The sequence below is a fragment of the Gallus gallus genome, chromosome 11 (assembly GCF_016699485.2).
Source record: "Gallus gallus isolate bGalGal1 chromosome 11, bGalGal1.mat.broiler.GRCg7b, whole genome shotgun sequence".
NCBI lineage: Eukaryota > Metazoa > Chordata > Aves > Galliformes > Phasianidae > Gallus > Gallus gallus.
This window is the reverse complement of record NC_052542.1, coordinates 9,045,955-9,073,137: the sequence shown is the minus strand read 5'-3', so window position 1 is coordinate 9,073,137 and position 27,183 is coordinate 9,045,955. Positions and strand designations below refer to the sequence as shown.

At 37.3% G+C, this 27,183-nt stretch overlaps 1 long non-coding RNA gene across 3 annotated transcripts in view; it reads left to right on the top strand.

Annotated features, from left to right (window-relative positions):
- Window positions 1-27,183, top strand: part of LOC112533279 — a 182,280-nt gene that overhangs the window by 72,276 nt on the left and 82,821 nt on the right. For 2 of the 3 annotated variants that reach the window (XR_005863058.1, XR_005863056.1), the window contains exons 9-15: window positions 2,867-2,940; window positions 4,501-4,567; window positions 6,957-7,240; window positions 9,888-10,385; window positions 10,831-10,929; window positions 12,024-12,135; window positions 20,708-20,807. This is a non-coding gene — a long non-coding RNA (uncharacterized LOC112533279). The remainder of the gene's footprint in view (window positions 1-2,866; window positions 2,941-4,500; window positions 4,568-6,956; window positions 7,241-9,887; window positions 10,386-10,830; window positions 10,930-12,023; window positions 12,136-20,707; window positions 20,808-27,183) is intronic. The other variant, XR_005863057.1, reaches the window with a different exon arrangement.

Here is a 27,183-nt window from a genome sequence, read left to right as displayed (position 1 = left end):
CTGCTGCTTTGAGGTGAAAGGTGCAAGACAGAACGCAACAAAACGCCTTTCATAGGAAATCTCTTTTCAGCCTCTTGTGGACCAGACCCGCACAAGGAGGATGTAAGGCTTCTGTGGCTTGATTGATTTAAGGTAGAAGAGGTCAGTCAGATGCAGGAGGCACAGCACTGGGTCTTTTCAGATAAACAGAGCCTGTAATTACAAGCCAGTTTCCTAAGTTTAAGATTTCTCGCTGAACTAAAATTGACAAGAAAACAGTTATTAATATGTTCTCCTACTATTTAACAAAAGCTACAACATTTGGGTATCTTCTCTCAGCTATGTAAACACCAGTAAAGATGATTAGGAAGGACAGAGTACAAAGGTGGCTTTCTAAGTACCCTTTCCATTACTGGAAAAAAAAAATTCCTCAAAAACTCTCAGAACTTTTGTACAGACAAGTCTGCTTTAATAGGCATAATGTATAAATTGCTTTGATAACCATATTCCTCCACCACCTTTATATTTTGAAGTATTCAATCTAGCTTTAATTTTATTAATGTATTTCTTTTATCTTTCATCTGAATAGTGTTCTGTATGTAAAGTGACCAAATGTGATTAATGATGAATAGATTAAGATGGGACAGGGTGTTTGAAAAATGACTTAAGTAGTGCATGTAAGTCACTGGCTATAGTCCCAAAATGCAAATTCCAGTTAAGTTAATGACTGGAAAATCATGATGGCATTACTGTATGAGTTCTGCATTATTTAAAATTGCTTTATAAACAATAAATAATTAGCATTTTACATTGAGACTCATTAATATTATCACACTTAATTATTTCTATAGGCATTATTATTTTAGGATCGGAAGTATAAACATAATGGATTTGTAGAATTCTGATGATCATTTTTTGCCGTCCAGAATTTGTAAAGCTTGAGCCTTGCATATGGCATAATGAAGTTCATGTCCCATTAAAGGTTGGTGCTTTATTGAAATATCTGGAAGAATTCTGTTTGCAATGGGCATTCCCTGTCTTTATACGAAGATTCTGAGAACATTCTTTAAGATGAGATTTCAGGAAGGGGAAATTTGTTAATACATTCACTCCTGCCTGACAAATGAGCATTATCATCAATGTGGGTGCACACTTCCACTTATCCTTTTTGTAGTTGGAGAGCTTTATGAAAAATAAATTAATAATGCATACTAAATTATGTCTGCAAGAGACATTTATGTATATATTGCTAACTTCAAGACTGATTAGGTTTACATTTCTTTAAAAATGTTTTTTGGTTTTTTTTTTTTTTACACATCGATAATGCCTTTATAGAACATACTGCATGGTAGAAAAATGTAATCTTGATTTCAACTGAATACCTGGAAGGAGTGTTTCCCCCCATTAATATGTAGACGTGTTCACCTAGTATTTGTGTTATTTTTCCTGAAAAGAGCCAGCTCTCTTGAATCACCCCAGCACAAACGTATGCCTTAGGACGTGAAATTCAGCAAAGTAGGTGTCCTATTATCATAATTTGAAAGAGGTCCACTTAATAATAGCCTGTATTAAACAAGAACCTGCCAACTATTCAGCAGAATCTGTTTTTCAGCAAAGAACGTAAACCATATGTTTTAAATGCAGCTAAAAATGGTCGCGGCGCACTGTTTCCTTCCACCTCAGCCTGCAGTGTATTACTTAGATTTGCAAGGCATAGCCACCACTGGTACTTAACACTGCTGAAAGTGCCACCCTTCAAGGTTTTTTTAACCGCAAAGAAAAGAGAAATATAGTAGCATCGATTGTTAAATCCTGGTGCTTGTTACTCACTGCCCGCACACGGAACATCATGCCTTTGTAGCAGTGAGGAGAGTTGGTATTTATCAGGGTTCAGAGCTAGTTCAGCCACACACTTGACAAATTATTTGTGGAATTGTTGTATTCACAGTCACTTAAATAAGAATCTGTCAACACAAGGCTGTGCTTTGTTGCAGCAGGTCTCACAGTTTTTCCTGCGCACTCAAAGAATGATGGATTGGAGGTAATGCAAATTCACTACCATTTTATATGCTGGTGCCTTCTTCATAGACAGGAAACATAGCTCAGTATCATCTTGTAAAATGCCTTAACTGTAAAGGCCTAGTTCAGTGCTGAAAGTGCTTTTTAAAAATGGTATGTTGGAACAGGGAAATGTAATTCAAATATTTTCCTCACGTCTCATTTTAAAGACTGTTTCTTGGAGCAGGTGTGCATTCAGATTTTCCCAGGCTGAGGAGGACATATGCTTATCTGTGCTTGGTAATTAACACAAATTGATAAATACAATTATTAGATTTTATTGCAACTTAAAAGTTAATACTGCTTAACAAGATATTAAATCTGAAGAGCTCACAGAGCAGAAAAAACGTGACTGTTAGGTAAGTTAGTCGGTGTTGCTTATAGGAATTTTTTTCCTAAACGCATTTGTCCAGCAAGCAACATCTGTCTTAAAGCTCTATAACCAATACCAACAATTATAGTCAAAGGTAAAAAGAGGTGACCCTTTGGCAGAATTAAGCTTACAATTATAAATATGAACTGCATCCCTGCTAGTGTGCCCTTTTGGGGAACTGAATAAAACTGGAATATTTTGTGCAGAAACAAAGCCTTGAACTTCTGGGCTTCTTCACCCACCCCACTGCCAATCTCTGCCAGGCCAGGGGCAGCACTGCCAGCCCAGGGGGGTGGGAGCAGCTGACCTTGGGGTGTCAGGATGAATGAGGAGAAGTAATAACATGTGCTGGAAATGACTTTTCTGGAAAGTTCTCAGTGCAGTTGAATAAATGGAGTTACAGGCTATTTAAGCTATATCTCTGTGTCATTTTCTCTTTTCTTCTCTTTTTTTCAGGAAAATTGATCTTTCTGCACTAGGAAGAAGCTTGTCTGTGCAGGAGAGGGCTTCCTCAGAGGGTGGTTTCAAGGGTAAGGAAGGAGCTTGCCACACATAAAGGACAATCACTAATCTGACTTTGTGCTTCCTCAAGTTCAGGGGGCATTTCTTTGGTCTAGGATAATAATGGGAGAATTTCATGGTGAGCATACAAAATTTTTTTGAGAGAACAAACATATGACAAATATTTTTCCTTAGATTACTGCCCCAATAGCAGCTCCTGATCAATGCAGTATTGAAACCTTTGTGAATTATAATAGGCGGTAGTGAAGTCAATGAGTGCATCCAAACACTTCAGGTGGGCTGCATTTTAACCCCCGATACTCTGGACCTTAAGCTTTCAACTTGATCTGTGCAGGCACTGGAAAATGCCTCCCAAAGTGTAGCCCCATGGTATAAGTGTGTAACTGGTGTGCATGCTGCTGCTGACATTGCTGTTGAGCACTGATGCTCTGTCTGCACTAAGAGCACTAGTGCATGATAGTCTACTTTTTTGTTGGCCAAATGAAATAGTTTGACATTGAAAAAAGCATTGTCTTTTATGAATGTATGCTGCCTGGCCCCTCTTTGTTCCCTTTACGAGTAGCATGCAGTGGTCTGCTCTGATATTTTAAGGTGTTTATTTATGGAGAGCCATTAAACAACAGTAATTTGCATGCCGTGTGTGCTGGATGTGGATGGGTACTCTGTGTGCAGCAGCCCCTTACTCAGTACCATGATCAGCCTGGTAGCCATGTATTGCTACAAACAACTATCTGCAAACATTTCATTGCCTTTATTTTATCAAAGAATGGCTGTAGTACAGCACTGCATATAAACTAACCTGCTCTGGTTAGATTCACATAACCCTTATGTTCTCCTGTACCCATCTACCTTCAGTCATGACTTGGCAGTGCAGCAGCTTGTGCTGGCACTGTAGCAAAAGCTGCAGGGACTAATGCCTGCACAGAAGTGGTTATCTGAGGTGATGTGACTGCAGATACCACTGTCCTCTGTTGGAGAGCTCGATCATGATGCCTTTGCTATGTTGGCTCTCTCCAGTCTTGTAGGGATGCATCTGTCTGGCCAAGCTCCTGCAAGGCCTGCGCTCTTCCAGGGTACTCAGACTTTTATTGTATTTTCCCTTGAAATGTTTCAAAGCGTTTGGAAGCTCAACATGATTTCAAAGACTGCAGATTGACTTACAGTATGGATATAGTATTTTCACTTGCATCTAAAAAGGCTGTTTTGCGGCCAAAAATGAAATCGCCAAGAAATCACACATGGTTCACAACACAGCTCTTTGATAACATTAAAAGTATATGTAATATTTTGAAATCACTAGCCAATTATTTCTAATAGTTTCATGATAATTTATGTAGAGAATCTATCTGTTGGATGTGTTCCTGCTTTGGTCTAAATGTATTTTTGAACACTGTCAAACATCCCCATTTGGCACCTATTTTGTTTCACTGAATTTCCTTAGTATGTCCAGATCTCTTGCCAGTGTGTTTGTGGAACATATTTTGACAGCTTTGTCACCAAATTTGTTACTTCTTGCATTTGGAATGGGTATCAAATTGCAGATATTAACGTGTTTCCTTTTACTATAGACTCAATTGGACAATATGTTTATCTTCTTGGATGCTGAATATAATAAGCTGACGTGAATAGAATAAGGTGAGTGAAGGTTTGTCCTTTTTCATTTCAAATGTCATTAAGGTCTGTTATGGATGTTTTGGTTTTATTTACAGTTGGTAACACTGCTAAGCAGAATATCCTTGTATTTTAGTTGTGATCTTACATGTCTTACTTACCCAAACCTTGTGATAACAAGAGCAGGTCATACGTGAGGTTTGTAGGTCCTCCCTCACTACACGCTTGCTCCCTCACACACAGATGCATATAATTTTATTTCAATATGCTTGGGTTAACTAGACTATTGAATTTCAATTTGTTGTGCTCATTTATGAAATAGTCTTCCTATCGAGTTTTTAGAGCTGAATGAAAATAGTGTATTTAAGGCTGCTCATGGTCATTTCCATCATGTTTTCCTTAATGCGGAATTCTGAGATTAAAAGAAATGACAAAATAATGCTTGTGGAAATACGGAAGTCAGTTTTGTGGCTATGTGGCAGTGTCACAATGGGGGCTGCGGGCCTGACCTGCCCTGGTAACATCCTCAGAGCTCCTGCCAGTCTGTAATGTCTCCACCCCATAAGCCACTGCTATTCCTTGGAGTCAGTGCATCGCACAGCCCTTCACTGCCTTGTTTTCCATGCCAGGCACAGCACGAGGTGAGCGCTCTGCCCTCACAGCCCTGATTTCTCTGGGGAGCTGTTACTGCCTTTTACCCTGGCTTTGGGGCCCGGAGCTGATTGTCTGCTGCCCAGTTGTTGGCAGCTGGCCTTTCAGCCATTAACCTCTCTGGCTATGGTTAGACCTAGGGTAGCTGCCCAGTTGTTGGCAGCTGGCCTTTCAGCCATTAACCTCTCTGGCTATGGTTAGACCTAGGGTAGACATCCTGAATCTGAAGGACTGAGGAGAACTTGCATGCTATTTTTTAAATATTGTCCAGCAAATAGGCAGGGAAGTTTTAACAAATGACCTACCTCTGACAGCAGAGGCTAAATGCAACGCAGAGAATATGTATTTTAGATTTCAATTTAAATAAGTCTTGGAGGTTGCCATGGCTCCTGTTTACTTTTGCTCTGTTGCAGATAGTGTTTTGGTGACCCATAATGGTAAGCTATTCTTTGGAGCGCTGTGCAATACTTGGTGACAGCTCTTTATCTGAAACAGCACATCGCACCAGGAATACCAGCAAAACTGTTCTTACTTCTCAGGACTCCTTTTGTGGCCACTTTCAAGAATCCTTTAAGAGATCACATTCAGTTGGCACAGAGCTTTTTGATTCTTACTGCTGGCAGTTAAGTTGTTTACCTTGCTGAACAGTATGTCTCAAGTAGGAAATGAATCCTGAAACATCTGGTTTTGTTGGTTAAGTCCTCCTCTTATTTTCTGTAATGTAAGGATTGTTTTTAAAATGTCGGCAGCCTTCCTGAACTGATAGGCATTGCCCTGTGAAATAAATAAACAAACAAATCAGGCATGTTGCATAACAATTGAATTCTGAATCTAAAATATCTGAACAATAAATAAAATTGTTTTCTGAATGGGATTGCCATGTTACACCTTTAAAATATATACCTCAATTTTAGTTCCCTGTGCAGGCCTATGTATTTAGTGTTTTACCTTTTAGATGGCAACTCCTCCAAACAGTTCTGTAAATTGAACTTAGATTTGAAGCAGAAAGCAATTTTTTTGAAGATTTTAGTTAATGTTTTAGGGAAGAGCATGGTATGTATGCAATACATGTGAAAAGCGTTAACCAATACGGTCTGATTTTTAATTCTGGTTCTATAGTCCTACGGAATAATACCTGATTCTTAGAGCAAATTCTTTCAGTTTATCTGGATAACTTGAGGCACAGACTACAAGCAGGGTACAAACACTATCAAGGTATCAGAATGTCTTCCTCAAAAGACATTATATTAAGATGACAAAAGTAGGATGGCTCTTCTGTACAAAATGTAGTGTATATACTATGTTTTCATGTAACTTTCTTTCTGTTTCTCAAGTCTGAAGCCCAACTTAAGTGATGGCAGCAATTTTGTGCCAGCTGGCAGCATTCTTTGGAGAAACAGGAGCAACAGGCCATAGAAACGGTCAGGTCACAACATACTTTTCTTTCCATTAGAGAAGAGAGTAACAAAATAGCATCTCTGCTTGTTTCATAACACCAAGGAATTTCCTACAAAATAGTGGAGGTCAGGGCAAGATGAGGAATGAGCTCCAATTACACAGATAGACTGACCTGCCATTGATTTGGTTTTCCTTCTGGTTTGAAATTTTGCATTACAGAATATATATTGTATTTGTCAAATTTCTTGTTCTAATTACTTTCTTTGTTACATCAAATTACTGAATTTCTGCAATTCCCTTGTTGTTTTTTTTTCCTTCTCTCTCTCTCTCTCTTTTTTTTTTTTTTTTTTCCCATGTGGAAAAGGGATAACACCATATAATTCAAACAAGGTAATCCTGACAAAGAAGCAAATCAGTCAGTGGACATCACCTATTGTTCTGCCTGGTTTCATTTGAGTGTTAGTAGAAGACCAACTCTTCTATACAACATCTAACAGTTTGCTAAATACACAACTAATTCACTTATTGGAGGTGATACTTATCAAAAAGCTGAGAGGAATTTGCACATTGAAATATATTTATGGTCATGTGAACAAGGAAGTGACCTGTTGGAGATGGACCTTGGGTTCCTGAGGAGAAAAGTTAAAGGTAAGGAAGGTTCCATGAAATTATTGTGTATATATAAGAAATAATAATGTCATCTGCTTTTTTTTTTTCTGTTTCCTGTTGATTGACTTTTATAGCTTGCAAACATTATGCTGGATTGTAAATTGCAATAAATTTAATCAAGAATTATTTTATTCAGCCTACTAATGAGGAATAATAGCGTATGTATCAATTAGACATGTCAATTTGTGTGAAGAAATAGATTTACAAAGGGATAGTAGGTAAAAAAATATCATTGGTATCAATTCACTTCATTATTTTTAATTTGCTGTGAATATTGAGTGCTTCCAACATAAAATCATTCCTCAATTAAAATAAAACAGCTGTACTCCTACCAGCTTTTCCTTGCTTGTTGTTGCTTACAGATAGCAGTTGTCATTGGCTTCAGTCTCGTGTCACCTCCTCACTAATTTGCTACCATCAATGGGTAAAAAATAAAATAATAATAAAAATCTTTGGCTTATCAATGCATTAGGTAATGTACATTTATGATATTTACAGATTGCAGTGAAGGGGCAGAAATAATGTAGTGGCAACCTTTGGGGATATCAGAACTGTGACAAAACCCTGGACTCTTCTGTTTCCAGCATCAGCAAAGCAATAGTAGTTGTGAGCACTTTATTCATTTTGGCACTTTCTTATTACTCTAGATTCCCTTTCTTTTCCCCTAGGCAATTTCTAGTAACTAGATCCCACAAATGTGTTATAGTGTGAATGAGAAGGATGAATTCTGAATTGGTTTATAGCTTGCTTTCACTATAGAATCTAAGGAGTCTCTCTGCTTCCTTTATTAGCACATCTGTGCCCTTATTTAGTTTTTCATGATATTATGGAGCATGTTTCTGTTTTGAGTGACATATGTAGCTCCATGGTTGTCCTCATTCATCTTCAAATAGGTCCAAATACTGACAATAAGAGCACATTTGTAGGGAGAAACGTGGGAGTTGCTAAAGCTGTTTCTGCAAATCCAGATGTTAAAATATGTGCATAATTCCTTCTGTTAATTCTATTTCTCTAGCAATAAGTTCTTCGTAGCCTTAAAAGATTTTATATTGGTCTACCTTAACTTCTTGTTATCTGGCTATTATTTTCATGGAAAGCTAAAACTAAAAAAAAAGCCAAACGAACAAACAAAAACATTTCTTTCAAAGGTGTGGTGCTTAGGATGTTAGAAGTCTGCCAGAAAAATCAATAATTACATCTATTGTATATGAATAGAAAAAAAGTCGTCTCTCTCAGATGAATTCTTTTGTGGTTTTGAGAAAAGAAACTTCAAGAAGTACTTCTGAATATTTATTTTGCAACCAGTGTTGCAGGTTTTAGTACTTCTACATCCAACTGGCTGAATGCATTTTGTATCTGCAGGGAAGCTGAATGCATGGAATTTGAACCCCAGCTAAGAGTGGATTCTTTGTAGTGAGAAGTAAAACTTATGAATGTTGTCTTCGGTTTTGAAAGTAGAAGCTAAATCTTGCTTGTATCAGCAAATTTTAAGTAATGATGATTTCAGTACTCATCTGCAAATTTGCTTCTCCATAAATGTAATCAGAATGCAAAATATGCATGAGGTTCTAGAATTCAAATGAAAATTTCAAATAGCTGAAGTTCTCTGAATTTCACTTGTATTGTAATAACAATGAAAATATATTTAGTATATGAATATATTAATGAATAACAATAGTAATATATTAATGTAATGTGTTAATTGATGATAATAATGATTACGTGCACAATATTTCTTTTTATAAATTCCCTGAATTTAAGGAAAAATCATTGCATAAGTGAATATGCCTTCAATTTTTTTCAGTGTTGTTACTTAACATTGATAATTTGTTATAAAAATGGCTACATGGGCTTAATGCCAGGCTATCTGATAGGTATGCAGATATTTTGAAACTGAATAAGAAATGTTGCTGAAAACCACAGACATACTGAACATCCTAACATCCAGATATGCGATTTATAGTGTATAATGCCATCCACACTGAGACTCAAGCTGACTAATTTATCCCAGGTACTATATCTGTGCAATCTTTCACACTACATTTGGTGCCAAACTTCTTGGGCGATTTTTGGAGAAAGAATTCTTTCCTTTCTACATGACTGATAGTAGAAAGCTTTCAAATATCTGGGAGAGGATGATAAACAGGAAATGCATGTCACAAGACTGATTGCTGAGTTTACTAAATTGTAATTAATTTCGAGTTGGGACACTGTTACTTAGAAATAAACAATGTTTTTTATCAGTTAGTATCGACAATGCCCATCAGTTTGTATTTCCTGTTCCTATCTTCCAATATTTTTCTGTGTTGCAAGTTGAAGCTTGTCCATGGCATCCTGTTAGTGTTGTAAAGTTGTAACAAACCCATCACCCTGTTTTTCCGTGCAGTCGGCAGTATTTCTCAAATCAGAAGCAGATCTTTCCAAACCAAGATTGAAGTTAACTTTACCAACCGTGTGCCTTAGAAAGAATCTACCCAGCCTGGACTATGTTTATGTGAGACTGTGACTTCACGTTTACGAGCTCAGCAAGACCTGAAGTGACTTGCTCCACACAGCTGTTCAGTATTGCCCTACACACCAATAATCCTTTAGTATAATAAAATACATGTCTTTGCTTCTTTACTAGAAGTTACAGAGAAGCCTTCTGATCACCCAGCTATGAAAAGCACCGTGACTGGTTCTGCCCAGAAGCTGCATGAATACATGTGGAGCAGAAAAGTTGCTCTTTATAGCCAGCTGTAAAATTCTTTCAAGCCCTGTGAACGTTCAGCATGAGAAGGCTTTTCTCACTGGCATTTTCTGAGATATAGATTAACTTCAGCATACCACCCTTCAGCAGTATGCATGAGTCAAGATTACCCTCCAAGCTTACGCTATATCGATGAAACTCAAAGTCAGCCGGTCCGTTTCAAGAACAAAAGCAGTGTTTGGTTCCAGTCAGCTGCCGGAGAACATGCTCCAGATTTGACAAACGTTGCAGTTAGTTGCTTTTGTGAGTTTAGTGCGCGGTGCAAATGCTGTAAAATGTTTTTCACATGATGCAATATTGCCAGCAGATAATCACTGGAGCATTAAACCAAAAGAATTTCTGTATATCCTACAAGCTGCAGGAGGATAAGAAAAGGTAAACAGAAAGTACGAGCTGAATTTTTCAGATGATGCCATTCCTTCTCTTGCGTTTAACTGATTCATTTTTAAATGTTACTTTTTGTCTGTTTGTCTAGGATCTGATTAGAAAATCCTAAACCAGTCTGGAAATGCTTTTTTGTTTCTGTCCTAGTTTTGACTGTGTGAATTTTTCAGAACATTTTCAGTTTAATTATGCAGCACTAAAAATTGCAATTAAACTGAATTTGCAATGGAAACTGCTCATTTTAGTTAACTGTCAAATTTGCTGTTGCATTGTGAAATCAAGGCCTTTATTATTGTGAGGTGTTTTGGAAAAAATTACTTTTTAAACAGGGGAAAAATGTCAAATCTCTCAGTTCTATCACAATGAGCTACTGATTTGAAGAGAAACCCAAACAATGAAGCTACTAACTCTCTAAACACAATGGAATCTTTTCCAGGTGGTGTCTTGAATTAGTTGGATACTGCAAGTATGGAGAGTATTGAATGAAATCCTTTTCTGCATCTTTAATCTGTTTTATGAAGTGCGTCTTCAGAAGGTAGGTAGGAGGTAATGTTGCTTTAAAAGAACGTTGAGATACCCTCCTTGTTTTGGGGATATCTGACGTGGCCTGTTTTGCAGGATGCTATGACGCGATTTGATGGATATTGTGTATTATATGAGACTGTACAAATCTTAATATCTCTGTTCCTCTGTTTTAGCTTGTGATGTACAGCTCTGTGTACGTAGAGCATCTCAGACTAGTGTCTGAGACTACCCTTTTCCTCTAAGCCCTAGGCATTTTTATCACTGTGCCAATAAAAGGAAAGGGATTTATGGGGTACTGCTTTTTAATTCATTCAATTCTCTGTTCATTGTGAGGTTAATGTTGTTGATCTATTTTTCTCTTGAAACAAATAAAAACAATATGTGCTGACACTGACTTTGACTTTTGACATGGGAGATAGAGGTCAACATTTAATTCTATATTTATGGACTACATGAACAATATTATCTGTATTAAAAACTGTTCACTCAGTCCTTGTCATTTTACAACTTAGTTCGGTAGCTTATATCATGCTGAGTGTTTTCTCCAACTATGATCAAGGTGCCATCATTCACAGCACTACACCTAAGGGATTGTCAGCCTTTCAATTAAAAGCACCTCTTTTTCAGGGGTTCCTAACATGTGACTAGCAAATAATAATAATAATACGCCAAGAATGGACTGGGGCTTTCCTTTAAAAACAAATGTACATTAAAAATACCTCTAAAATCACAATCCTCAAACAGTCCCAAAGAATCCAAATACAGACAGGAACTGATCAATTTGGCACACGTTCGATGGACATTTTTACCTATGTGAATGTATCACGCAGATATAACACTATCTATATATTCATGCATTTCTTTCTTTTTGATATATTCTTGGCTGTTTTTATTTATGGGAAGTAGTTCTGCACTACTAGATGTCTCAAGCCCGGACATTTCACATAATGTATACTGGTAACATGGTTAGTGATGTGGTCATTACTATAGATGGTACAGCTGTACCCATAATGAGTTTATGCTGTTGTAGGCCACTTTCTTTCTCAAATGGAAATAAGCTCTTAGAGGCATTTTTTACTTATTGCTACTTCTGCTTTTTACTAGGAAAGTACAAAGGAAGACAACCCCAATTTGTTTGTACTGGATACAGAGGTACTACAGTTACGTATGAACATTTCTCATGGTATGGAACAGATCCTTCAGATCCTCAGGACAGGTAAATCTGAGGTTATTTCACTATGATTGGTGTTATTTCACTTTAGATGTGTTATTCTCACTTTCCTGGGTATAATGACCTTTGCTAATTTTTATGAGCTAAACTCCTGTTCTTCTGTGTGTTATTTATTTGAACAAACCATTTTGTGAAACCGATAGAAAAAACTTTTTGCTTCCCAAACTGTATCAGTTGAAAAATGCTATGAGGTATTCTGTTATTTTCAGAATATTGTAACTGTGAAGTAACCTCATCCTTGGCTCCTATAAATCGCAAAGTTTAGGTGAATGAGCCATTAATAACTTGAAATGTGTTAAGGAAAATCCTGCCACTGTGTTGTAAATTGGACTCAGTGTCTTTGCTAGCATAAGTGAGCATACTTTGTTTTATTCATGTTTGCAGGATCAAGCCCTTCGGTGTACCTTAAATTCTGTAAAGAAATTGAAGTATCAATGCCATTAATATTGAAACTGAACTTATTTTCAGATATTATCCATCTTCCTTTAGTCAACAGCAAGAAATCTGAGGTTAAGGATTCTTCCAGTGAAAACAGGCAGCAATGTTTTCTGTAAGTTGCATTTGTCTATGTCAATATGTATTTCTAAGTATAGACCATATTTATATTTAAAAAAAAAATGACAAAAATCCAGAATAGCTGCTGCAATCACTAAACATTTGAAATATGAGTTTTTATACTAAAATACAAATACAGTGTCCCATGCTAACTGCACGGGTTTTTGTTTGTTTGTTTGTTTGTTTTGAATAAATATTATAGAAATTAATATGCATTTTTAGAAAGTGTTCAGTAATTCATATATAGGTCTTGGGAGGCAAAGAATCTACTGCATGTTGTATGTGTCTATTCTAATAAGGACTGCAAAACTGCAACATTGATGGATCATGTTACGTACCATGAACCTCTGAGAAGATTTTCATTAAAAGAACTCTTAAAGACTCTTAGCGCTGCTTCTCAGCAGATGGCAAGAGGTGTTTATTTGCCTTATGGAATTCTTTCTGTTTATATACAGAGAAGTGGAGAGGACAACTCTGAAGGATCTGCTTAGTACTTGTAGGACTGTTTAATATGGATATCATTAGCATTAGCATTAAAAGTGTACAGAAGGTTCAGCTATACATTCTTTTTCTAACCAGCTTTGCCCTTGCATTGAAATGATTCCAAATATTGGACTGTCTTGGAGAGAAGGAAAAAAAAAAAAAAGAAAAAAAGAAATATAGCTTCCTGATGTGGAATCCTGAATTGGAATGGTGTAGGGGCTTCCTTTCATAATGAAACCTTTAATTTTCCATTATGGTATCTTTCTTCCTCTCACTTTCTCTGCCTGGCTCTCTGTTAAATATCTCTTGCTCTATTTCTAGCACTTTTGAACTTTATTTTTCATTCCTTGTCTTTTTTCCTTGTCCTTTTCTTTTTCCTTTCATCTGTTTGCTGATTTCATTGTCTCTTAGCTGCCATTCTCCCTTATTATATCCTTCAATCTGCAAATCCTCTCCCATATGCGCTCCTGTCCTTTCCTAGGCCTCCTGCCTTTTGATTTTTTCCAGATCTCATTTCCTCTTCACCTGATCTGGCTTTATTCAACTCTGCTCTTGTCTATCTTTCAGCCTGTCTCGAGCCTCCCTTTTTCCCTCTGTCCAGTTGTGGATCCATAAACTAAACAAGACTTTGGCAGAAGATGTCAACAAATGTGATATTCAGACCAGAACTTGACAGCTGCAAAAGTAAAAAGGGGATGTAAGAGCCAAACTTTTGATTTGATTGGTGTGAATACTTTTTATTGAATAAAATACTCTGTGAATAAATCCTCTCTTCTGCTTGCAAATTTTCTTGCAACAGCTTGAGTCATTTTGTATTTTACTTAGTTAATATTAATTACGAATTTATTTAAACTTGAATTTGAATTTATTCCTGGTATGTTTGCAACAGTTTATGTAAAGAATCACACTTTGTACTGTTATGGTGATTTGCAAAGATAAAAAATATTATTATGTAAGTTCCTTGGCTCGGAGGATTATGAAAGTAAGGATTGTGAACATTGGAAATTCATAGTTATATATATTTTTAGCTAGGGGATTATTCAAATCGAAATTTAATTTAAGAAATCATTTGATACTAATATCTTGTTTTCATTAAGTAAAATTAAAAAAAAAAAAACAGAAACAACCACCATTGTTTCTTCAATAACACTGTTTTAGTTACAGTTCCCAATAAAAAAAAAAAAACAAAAACAAAAAACAAACATTGGATAGAATTATATTCCCTGTTAAAGGAAAAGAATAAAAGGGACCTACAGTCTGATGAATTTTATTTTGGCTGAAGCCTAATAGGCATTGAGCTCTGCAGAGAGAAATGTCTCCCAGAAATCACACACTAATATCACTTTATTTACATTATTGTTTTCTAGTTCAAATAAGAGGGGCATCAGTGCTCTGCATGTGGCTTTCCTGCTCTGTTTCGTAGTGGAAGAGCTGAGTTAAAAGAGAAGAAAGAGAAGTTGCTGATCAAGGAATAGATCTGTCCTGTAATGCCTAAGTTGGTTATGAGACCTTGCATGAGAACAGAGGCCCTTGTCTAGTTCTTCCTCTAGTCTGTAGCAAAACCCAGGTTCCTTTTTGCCACGATGCCTTTTTCTCTTGAAGGCCATCTCAGTGGCCTTACTCTCCAAGAGGAGACCATTGTGAGCCTTTTCTGCACGTTCAGCTAAAGACTTGTGCGTAGCTTGTGTGAAACAGCATCACTGCCCTCCTGGGTGGTTAATGCAGGGACATGGACCTTGCCTTAAGACGCACCAGCAATTTTCCTTAAGCAATTCACCTTCAGGAGTGGAAGAACTCCTGTAATGAAATATTTTTTGTTTAGATAATGTATTATTGCTTGCTGCCTGAGAACAGCTCTCATACATGGAATTTAACCCTAAATATGCTTTTCTTTTCACATCTGTTTACTTGAGTTTTTCTTTTGCGAAAGGGAAGAGGGTTATAAAAGTGGTGACTCTGGCTGGGTATCTACTTCTATTTATCAGGAAGGTTCTGTCTCCTAGGATGTCATTTACCCATCTTAACTGGTAATGATCCTCCAAAGCTCAAAAAATCTACCACATCGGTGATGAATGTTTGCTGATGGTCATCAGATGTTTTGCTAGGGTTTGAAAGAGTCTAAAACAAATCAGATTCTTCAGTCTTCAGCAGTGTTAACAGGTGTTTGTATCACAGAGGTAATGAAATATTGCCCCAGGTAGGGAAATAGTGCTGAGAAGCACCTGTAAATCAGTACACTCTTCTTATTCTGGGCTGACTAAACTTGCTTTCAGTAGTTCAGCATATCTTTGTTTATAAATCTAGTTTAAGTGCTATTGTGTTGTATTGTACTTTGCAGAGTAATAAATTGTAACATTCAACATTAACTGGTCAGGCTTCAGTGATAACAAAAGTTCAGCAGGCTGGTGGCACTCCGATCAATATTACCTTCTATTTATAGTATTGTTACAAATTGAAGTTTTATTTAAATTAGACAATGCTGAGAAGCCTACAGTAGATCAATGAACTAAAATACAGTAACGGATTTTAATTCGTGTCTGATATGCTGCTACTCTTTTGTCACATGCATCCTTAATGTCCCCAAAACAAGATCACATTTACGTATACTGTAACAGACTGTTGTCTGGCAAAACTGCAAAACTGTTTTAAAGCAGCAAGACTGTCACTGTGAAATGAGCAGCAAAGGTGATGGATAGGAGAGAAAAACGGAAAATGGTTTCTGTTTGGTTGGGGATTTGTTGTTTGCATGTTTTGCTATTTTTTATTCAGTATATCAGTCTGTTTTCTTATTCAGTACATCAATTTAAACCACAGTATTTATGTAGAGTGTGTCATACAGCTAGTGCTACTGTTCTGATTCTGCTTGTCTTTACACCAGCATATCTTCAATGACAGCAGTACAGTTTTTCTGTGACTTTGCACTATGTGATTGGGTTTCAGTTTAATATAGCTGTTCTTGTTTTTAGAGGTAAAGAGAGCCACCAGATTTTGTGGTTTGGTTGGTGATTGGATCTTCAAGACCCAGCGAATATCGAATGACATATTTAGTACTTTTGGTTGAATTAAAATATGAAGCTGTCTTGCAACTATTAAATTTGACTCTTTCTGTTCTATCTAGTCATTAGGTGACTGTGCATATGTGAGCCAGCAATATCTGAGCAAACAGACCTGGGTGGACGCGTCCTCTGAAAACAAAGGAGTTGACATATTCCTGCTCACTGACTTGACACATGAGGAGTTGTTAGGAATCTTAGTTATTATATTAATCATCATGGTCAGTTGGCAAAATCAGCAAGGTCTCTCTAACACTATCCAAAATAAACTTAAAATGATGGTGCCAGAAAACTCAGTGCAGAGAGTTAACAAGGCCTCTGATTTTTCTTGAAAAGTGTTTTGAGATTGATGAGGACTTGCCATTGGACACTGTTAATTTTTAAACAAAGTCTAAAACATCTCACAAAAATTTCCATTTTGTTCTTCCACTGTAAGCCTAGGTACATTAGAGATGGAGGTAAAATTCTGTCTGAGCTTCTAGATGCTGCAGATAAAAGAAAATGATACAGAAAAATGCCAGATATACTGTATTGCTAATAAGACTGAGAAGTTTATGCTCCCCAAAAGATCCAGCACTTCCTTTCCAACATGGAAATTCTAAATGGCAAAGCATGAGCTAAACATTTCCTGAGCTTTCACATGCCGACACAGTGGTCCTGTGCATCTGTAATAGGGATACCAACACTCAGTGCTCTTCTGTTAGTTTATTCCAAAGCTCAGTTCAGATTTGAGAGCTGTTTTTATTCATTTCTACCTGATGTTTCAGAGAAGAGCAGAGACAGGCTGGAGAAACCGAAGTGAGAAAGGAGTGGTGAGATACATGTTGTCTCCCACTGGAATCTCAGATGGGGATGAAGGACACTGAACAGCCTCTCTCTGATGTTGAATGTTGTGAGCCCATGGGAAAGGAACAGCACAGCTAAGTACAAGGGCTGATTCAAAAGTAATGCCTCATATTTTATTGTGCTGGCCTATGATGTCAGAGATTGTTCATGGTATGGCAGCAGAGGCTGAACCTTTCTGCCAATATTCTATTTCATTTTGTTGGAGTGCCACAGATCCAGCAGGAGGGCAGTCTGTTAGAATGGTGCCTGATATGGGAGTGTGGATGAAGGAAAGGAGTGTAGCTGAATTTCTCTTTGTGGAAAAAGATGGCACTCACTGGCATTCACTTATGCTTGTTGAACGCTTATGGAGACCAAACACTTGGATGTCAGCATAATGAAGTGGTGGGTGGTGTGTTTCAGCAGTGGTGCTAATGAAAATGCAGAGCTAATGGTGGTGATTATGTTGAAAAACTGTGTTTGGTAGTTGAGAATTTGCTTTATCAAATAGTGTTATTGTGCTCTTTGTAGCTGCTGTTGTTCCCATGTAAATAAATACGAGGCATTACTTTTGGAGCAACCCACTTAATTTCCACTTTCCCCTGATCTGCTTATTCCTTTGTTCTCTGCATTATACTGTTTTCAGGGTCAGAATTGTTTTGTACACTGCCTGATGGCTGTGTCTCCTGAAGTGAAGTTTTCTTTTTCTTCTGATCTTATGTTTACCTACAAATTTCCCTCACTTAAAAAAGTAGAAACAATAATAAATACTTGTTTTAATATTTGTCTTTCTTTTTCTCCCCTCTTTGCTGCCACCAGGCTGTTCCTCGTGCTGACTGCTGCAGCTGCCCACCTTCTCACTGTGTGAACTAGCATTCACATCAGATAGAGGAGGAGGTAGAGCAGGCTTTTAGCTCCAGCAGTGGGCACAGCTTGGGGGAGAGCTGCTTTCTAGCAGCAGGAAACATCGGCATCTTCTAAAAGAATTTCTGGGGCTGGTTTTCCCAGATCAAAATGTAAGAGGGACTCCATCATTTCATCCAGAGATTATTTATATATGTGTGTATACTTACGTACATATACACACACAAGAATAATGTATTTTCTTTAATCTTGACCTTCTTTCAGGAGATAATCTTACTCCTCCACCCAGCAGCGATGAGAATCTCCCTGAGAGACCTAAGCCTACAGAGTGTAAAAATGGGAGAGAGATTATCTTGTGCCTTTTCTGTTTTTTGTCATCATTCTCCTTTTTGGTTGGATGACAGCACCATGATCTAGAGAGAGAGTGAGACGAGCAAACTGGCTGTACTGTGCCCCATTTGGCAGAGAATACTGAGATCCTCTGAAATTAAAGTTCATAGTTTTAATAGCATTTTTGAGACTTCATCTTGCATATTAGAACTTAGCCAGGTATTAGGTAATTTAGATAATAAATTCTCTTCAAAGTGACCCATCATCTTAGTATTTATTTTTTTTTTCTAGAGGATGTAAGGCATAAAAGCAAGCTTTGTAGTTTTATATCTGTCAGCATGTCACATAAATATCTCAGTAACTACTGATCTTATCACCATAAAACTTCCATTTATACAGTTAGACATGTCATGTTGGTCAGTTGCACAAAAAGTTAAGCACATGCAATATTAAACTCCAACCCATGCCAGCTCCATTAGCCCACATCTTGAAGTTCTCTCTGAACACTATTAGAGGAGAAGTGGGGGAGGAGGAGGAGGAGCAGACAGCGGACTCAGATGAGAACAGACTCATGTTGAAAATTACTGAAATGATGAAAGGGATTGCAGAGGGATGTTTGGAGTCTCAGTATTTCCCTGAAAATCAAAAGATCTGTTTTCTGTTTGATGAATGACTTTAATAGTCTTAATGACCTCATATAGTGTATTTGATTGTATTGTTCATTTTTTTTAGATCAGTCTAGAAGCATTTCAAGCTATATCACCTTTGCATGTCAGAATTGGACTCTGATATCAGCATGCCATCTTAACACTTACATTACTTTTGTAGCATTTAAAAAAAAAAATCTAAATTCAGCAAATTCTAAAGTTACTTATTTTTAGGTTTGAGTCTAACTCAGACTTGGCAGGAATGTGTCTTTAAAGAGCAGTGTAAGCAATTATTTATCTGGAATAAAGTTTGTTGGGAGTACTAGTTTATACATTGTGCAATCTATTAATTTGATTTATGTTTTAAAAATTCCCATGAATAGTACAATTAATACTGATTACTACTCTTAAGGTCTTCTGCAGTTTAAGTTTTGGGCCCAGGATGCTGAAGCAGCCTGTTTCTAGAAATATCTTGCATAGTAAGTTATCTGTAAAGCCAGGCTACTCAGATTAAGTGAAGTTAAAGGCTAGTTCTGTAAAAACATGCATGCTTAATTGTGTGCCTAATTTGGTGAAGTAATTAATTCATGCTATGGGTAGGGACTATAGTAAAAATGTCTGAAAAAGTATAACTAGTCCACTACAAATCCCAGACTCTAAATTGGCTACTTGCATGCATATACATGCTTCCACAAATACTTGCAGCAAATTGCAGGTAAATTAAGCAGTAAGTGTCAGGCACATACTTGTGTTTGAGCAAAATGATCCTCCTTGGAAAATATTAGAAGATTCACTAACTTTTCATCTTTGTTCTTCTTTTTTTACATTTTTGTGGATTTGGCAACATAGCACATTATTTTCTTGAAGAAATATAGAGTGCATCTCATACTATTCTTTATAGAAATACATGAGGCTGCATTTTTTTCTGGCAGTGCTGATAGCAGAAAATCTCTCTTTTCTGTTGTTAATGATATAAAATTGACTTTGCTCCTGTATTCCCTACAGAAAAAGGTGCATTAAAAATAATAGTGTTTAAATTTGGATGTGTTTAGGAATGTCACAATAAGAAGGGTTTGTCCAGTATTCAGAAAAAGTAACATATCTGCAATGCTATTAACACACACACTTATGTAGTCTCCAATTTTTTTTTTACTTATAAAGCTCTGTTTAATTTAAGACTGGATTGAACATGCTTGTCACCAAGTCCACCGTTGGGAAGATTGGTCATTATATAAATATTACAGCCAACTTGGATTTGCCAACATCCCAAATGAAGAAGAATCAAGGAGAATTTGAGTAGTGGCCTTTTTCCCTTCTTCTGAAGGAGACATTATCAACTCATTAGCTACAAGCCTGCATGGAGGCCCCAACTGTGACTCTTAAAGCAAGAAACACATTCCTTGTTGTTAAGATTGACTTTCAGCATGCCAGCTGTCCCTCTTTTGGAAGGGTTGGCCTTATTTTTCAAGTAGAACATGTGCCATCTTGATTACCCAAACTCTTAATTCAATGCTGTTTAATGCTTTGTCTCCTCAAAATATCCCTTATATCCAGCTTTGATTGGTGGGTAGATGTACCAGTACTGATCAGCTTAATTACCAGTGTGAGGTAGCGCAAGGCAGACATGAGGTAGCAGCACACCTTTCCCAGCATTCTGAGGTAATTAACCAAAAAATATTTCCCTGCCACCTGTCTAGCCTTGGAGAAAATCCAGTTTTCTTTCCAAGCTATGAGAACAGGGGATCATAGCAGAATTTGGGAAGCAGGATAGCTTACCCATGTATTTTCTGTTCTTCCTAGAGTCATCTATAGTGGTTATTCCAGAAGCTCAGACTGCTGCTTTCCTTCTTTCCCTGCTCCCAGCATGGTTTCTGCAGCAAAGAAACTGTGAAGTATTAAGGTAAGCCATAAAGGAAATCAGAGCTTTCATCTTCCTTGGTTTGTGAGGATAGGAATGCTGAATATACCTTTGGAAGGATCAAGTGCAAACACCAACCAGGTTTGGTTTTACTATGGCCTGGCTAAAATTCCTAATTTTTTCTCAGTTGTTCAAAGCTTAAACTCAGTCTATTAGCATATAAAAAACTTAAATTTGCTGTGCGTTCAGTGCTTAGAGGGAAAGTGCTGTAATTCTTACCATGCTTGGGTGAAAACATATATACTCTATTTACATTCATTATCTACAACAAATTAATATAAAATTTCTCACTCCTCAGTGCTTGCATTGATAAAGTGTTCAAAACAATGACGACAACAGCAACCACAACAAAAAGCCACTATACAGCATCACAAAAATATAACAGATAAAATAATGTTGTTTTACACTTAATTTAGTTTGAATAATTTTAGTTTTTACATCTGCACTTATACTGAAAAGGCACACCATGACTTAAAAAGTGATGACTATATCTGGAATAACTTCTGAGTTCTGATGTCTTTCCATTAAATAGAGTGTAACCTCCATGAGCTAATGGGTGTATTAGTCCATCCACAAAGATGACATCTATGCTTAAAGCATCCCAGCCACCCTGAAAATTTTCTTCTGCAACTCTGACATACCATACAGTTGCAAATGGTCCTGATTCAGTTAAGATTGTACAAACCAAGTAACTTTGCCATTATACTGAAGTCTATTCTGATGTCATGTTTCCAGAAAACAACTCAAGTTTGAGACAAATTCAATTATCTGTGGTTAGATACTTTTTTTTAATGCTGGAATTGTTATTCTGCCATAGTTCAGGAATAGCTAATGGAATTTCATTCAAGCCTCATTTGGAAAACAAATCCCACACTTTTTGGCAGGATACAAGTGGGAAGAGATTTAGTCCACAAGATATATTTTATCCTGGCATATAGGAGAACAGTCGGTGGAAAATGGTTTCCTCTGTAGCCCCTTAGAAACTTAACTATCTGTCAGTGATTGCTATGAATGTGGTGCATGACATGTCATGAAAATTCACATAAATAAAATGGGAAAAGCATCCTGTTCAGGACTGCCTTTGTGGAAGGGTTGAGAAGAAATATACGATGAGGAGAAGAGAAGGGCTTTACATTCAGAATTCTTAACCGTCAGTCTCTGGAGCCCTTGCTGGAGTAGCGAGACCTTCTACAGTAGTTGTCTTGGGGTTTCATTTATTGCTTTATCTACCCTGAGCTGAGGGTAATGAGGAAAGTTAAAAGGGAAATTTATTGTCAGTGCTCATTTAGCTATTGGGTCATTGTTCTGATTCGTTCCAATTATAACCAGTTCACTGCAATACAAGCAGTGCTTGTAAATACTGAAATTTAAAATTGGTGAAAAAGTTTAAAAAGTCTGCTTATTCTACAAAAATTTATATGAGTGGAATTAGTGTCTCTGTGGCCTACCGCATTACCAAGAGATAAAATGAGGTTTCAGCTATTGGATACCTGGTTGTATATGAATTAGTGACTCTTGTCCCTCTTCCTGTAATACTTTTTAGTCAGTTGAAATTTCTTAAGAACTTCAGAAGCGCAGAGCAGAAGAATCTGTTAAAAAGACCTCACTTCCACTCATGTCATTGAAGTGCTGCCTGATAAACTTGGTCTGCAGTGACCTGTGGTTGTAACCGAGGTCAGCAGGGGTGCCAGAATTAATAAAATGAACATCGAGACTCCAGACCCTGCCCATTTAACTACAGAGCTCTAAGGTTTGTAAGCAATAGCCCTCACTTGCTCTGTTTTAGCTCAAATCCACGTAGTGAAACTGCCAAAGTATTTTTTGCAGCAGTGGAGTGTTTTGCAGGGGGTTTGCTTAGCTGTTTTTGGTCGGAACATTTGGAGTTTCATTCTGTCATAGCAGGATCCCAAAACTTTGAATGTAAGGCCGTGATAAGGTCAGAGCTCTCCTAGAGCATGCAAAGGGCCCGGCTGTTGGATGTCATGTGCAGAAGGTGAGGGTGTATGCTGCGAGAAGCACAGAGAGACTGTGGTGAATTTGAGGATTAGTTCTCATTATAGCTGCTTTAAAGGCCTAGAGAAATAAAGAGCAAGCAGTGATGAGCTTCAACTTGTGTGAGAGAAAAATACTTCTGAAGCACCTGTATTTTCAGAAGGGACCTGTCAGGGAGAGGTGGGAAGGGGAGCAGGATCCAGTGGGACCCTTGTCAAGGACAGCAGGCCTGAGGTCGGTGCTGGAAATGGCGTGACACAGCCAGAGCGGGAACCCTGTAGTGCTGTGTGGGCTCAGAGGATTCCAGGGGGCTCCTGTGCCCAGGGGCAGGGGCAGCTTGCTGCTGTTGGGGCCTGCCTGTGCTTCCAGGGCTTGGCAGGTCTCTGGAAGGCTGCAGCTCTGGCATGGTACCTTCTCACAGCAAAACTGCCACTTCAAGCTTATGTTTCTCAACGTGGCAGCTTACTCTTCCTGTCATTCCTGGAGTATGATGCCTGCATATGTCTGGTAGATTATACTGTTTTCTTGTTTGTTTGTGTGCTTATTTAAATAATCAGATTTTCCTTTAAATCTCTTGAAGACCCCTGTTTTAAAATGAGCAGCTTCCTGGTGTTTCTCTGTGAATACTGGGGCATTCAGACCTTTGAGCAAGTCTGAAGATTTGGGTGTATAGCAGTTGGTTCTTACAGTTGTTTTGTTTGTCACATCTAAGTGGTTCTTTGTAGTCTGGTGACAGTGTTCAGGTTATGGATAGGCATTTATGAGACCTTCTGGAGCTGAGTGTCCCCATCCTGTCCCACCTCTGTGAGTTTTCAGGGATCATCACTGTCCCTTGTCTCCAAACGGGGTGCCTTGTGGAGCAGCATAGGTCTGGATGGCCTTCCAACCCGGTAGATTAATATGAGCCCTTCAGAAGAAACTCTTTCCTGATGTTTGCTTCTTTAGTGCTTCCACACCCAGACATTCCCACTGATTCTCCACTCACACTGACCCTAGCCTTTCTCCTACAGTCTTTTCACATACAGGTGTGCATCTGTACTGCTTTTGGAAGGAATCATCCAATGCTTAGAATCATAAAGGTTAGAAAAGACCTCTGCAGTCATCTAGTCCAACTGTTCACCTACCACAAGTTAGCTGTGTGTGCTTGTGTTACAGTGGCAGGAGCCATAGGCTACCTGTCTGCTTTTGAAAGTGCAGCTGAAGTTGTAGAATGATTTTCCTGGCTGACTTGCAACCAGTCTGAAGCACAAAAGGAAGCCAGCTGAATCTACTTTAATTGAGGCAAGCCATTGACTTCTGTGCTTACTGCCAGAAAAGTTGTTGAGCAGTAACTTTGAAAAATCCTCAGAAATAAGAATGTACTTTGTAATGATATCAGTTCTTCAGTGATATGTATTTAAATAGGTTACTTGATTTACTATCCAGTTTTAGTTAAAATGACCACTGAGATCATTAATCATGATAGCAGCATTAATTGCATAAATATCTGATTTGCTGATTTTTCATGTTCATGACTCTATAAGCATGCGGATTAGATGATGAAATAAAAAATGTGCATTTTTATTCCATTGATGTCTAATTCCTTCCTGTTCTTCTGTTTAGTCTACTTGTTTATCTAACCCTTGTCCTGTGACAATCTCTGAGGTGTGTGTAGTACTACGACAGTGAAAAAATAAGCTCAGCGATTTGTAGTTAGCTTTTTGTCATGCTCCAGAATGTCTCTTCTGTGTACGTTTTCTGACCTAGATTCAAGCTACAAGCAGGAACTTCTGGGTTAAAGAATGAGTACTTTGTCTGAGTTGTTCTTTATCATATGATTTTTTTTTGTGTGTGTATGTGTGTTTCATAACTGTTGGAGAATTTACACTCTGGGATTCAGTATTTTTGTTTTAGTGGTTGTAATAAGGAAAGCTATTTATTGAAGATTTCTGATGCAAATACATTGAAGGGAAGTGCTTTTGTTTCCTCCAGTGGGGATTTATACTTTAATTCTTTGACTCATTTTTTCAGAATGAGAGCGACTTTAGTGTTATATAATAAAGTAGTTCACGGTACAATTAATATGATGTAGGAAAACAGTAACATGATATGCTGAATTTAAATAACTGGAACTGATCAAGAGGGACATCAGAATTATATGCTAGATAGGACTGATATAACAAATACAAGATGGCCACTACTTTTAAGTTGAAATACTCTGTCACCCACTGATATGTTCCAGGCAAATTTGTTGGGAAACTAAACATTTTGATAGTCTTTCCATTATTTCTTTGAGCCATCAGCTTTTAATTTTCTCTTTCTAGTTAATATACTTGTGTATAATTTAAACAGAAAACTGTTCTGTTTCATCATAAAAGATTTGTCTGTTACTTTTGGTGTGTAAATCAAGTGGACAGCAAAACATTCTTGAACTTGTTTTTTGAGGCATTTGTTGACAACAACAGGAAAAGAGATCACAGAGACCGCCAATAAGTGTGGACATCAATTATTTTTTAATTGTATAGGAGTACAGTACACTAATTAAAACTAGTATATCTTGCAATGCCAAAGGCAAAATTAATTATTAATTTTTATTAATATTCAGAAGTAGCACAAGGAATACATTAAAAAAGATTTTGTGGCTGTGACTGAGATCTTGTTTTGCTTTATATTTTAGCAAAAATAGTATGTTAGCTAAAATTGAATAGTTAAATATGCACTGAAGAGATTATATGTATTGAAGAAGAATGTTCTATTTAGACTAGTTATCCACTGACAGGATATATGAGGTAGGAAAAATTCTTTATAAAAAACAGAGCTTTGCTCTATTTTACCTGAGAAGTATAAGTGCATGTTACTCTGCCATTGTTACCATGGATACTTTAATTATCAGATTGAGTGTTTTAGCTATGGTACCTTGTATTCAGTAGGATACTTTACTTTCAACTTCTTCTAGGGTCCAGCTCATCAAATTAGGTATGTCCTGAACTGATTTGCCAAACCTGGTGTGCTTCTGGTCAAAGTTACTCCTCTGTCTATAAGAATAGACTTCAGTGTGCTGTAGGTAACTCATCTGGAAGCTGCCATTCTGGATCAGAAGCCTATCAGAAAGAGAGGCTTTTGTGTGGGAACATATCTTTCACCACTGTAATAGACAGCATATTGTCTCAGTATGTACCAGTTCAGCAAAGTTACAGAGTGCAAAGTTTTAATTTTTGGAATAATCAAAAGTTGTTTAAAAACCTCCTGAAGGCATTTCTAGGAGAGCAAAGTTTTTAAAGGGCAGCTTGTGTCTGGTGTTATTTTGAATGTTGCCTCATTTTGTGATGGGAATTGACCAGTAGAAACCTTATCAGGATATTGCATGAATTTTTTCTAGGCTAGTGAGTTTCAATTTACTTGATCACTTAAGATTAGGCAGGCAAAATTTTAGATTTAATTTTTTCTTAGAACAGAGCTACAGAACCTAGAGAGTGATGGCTGTCTCTAATCTCATAAAGAAACGCTATGAGTTTCACCTCTCACATCTTAGTGATCTTACTTGTAATTGCTGTAGTCATTCAGGCACTGCCTAGAAATATGGACATTGCTTGTTGTATTTCAGCTAAAATCTAAGATAAATATATCACAGATCCATACCTAATTTAGCAGTACTTCAAAGTATAGTTTTTGCTTCATTCTAATATCTCAATCTACTGTTATAGTAATATATAAAATATCATTTTGTCTTATAAACAAACTGTTAGACGTGTTGGATTGCTACAATTACTCAGAACTTGTTTTTCATTTGGTTACAGTGAAGCAAGCAACAAAAAAAAGTCTTCCTATGTTTTAATTGAGCTCGGTGTAAGTGTAGATGCAATTTTTATCCTCTTCAAAAAGAAGTCTGTTGCTTTAGAAAAGACAGATTGTGCCAACTCCTTGAATTTTAATTTTATAAGCAAAAGAAAGAGTAGTGATAATATTCACCTTCAGTTTATCATCAAGCCTGTGTTTTGCGGTGATTCTGACCATCTTCAGTGCTCTCTACATGGACTGGAAAATAGCACAAGTAACGTTTCTAGTTCTCGTGTATCTCTGTGCTTGTGAACAGGCATGCCTGTCACTGAGCAGCTAAGAGGAGGAACCACTACTTCGCTTTGCTTTTTCCAGAAAAATCAGCATATGTGGGAAGAGTAGGCTGTTGCAGACAAACATTACTCCTTACTCTACTTTGCAGTACTTGCTTTTCAAACTCGACTTCAAAATTTGACAAAATACAACTCATTTCTTAATCAAACAAATGAAATTGAACCCAAACTTTCCGAAAAGTTTCCTATCATAATTCTGGAAAAGCAATTCTAAGTTTTTTTTTCTAAATTCTTCAATTCTCTGTCCTGAAAGTACT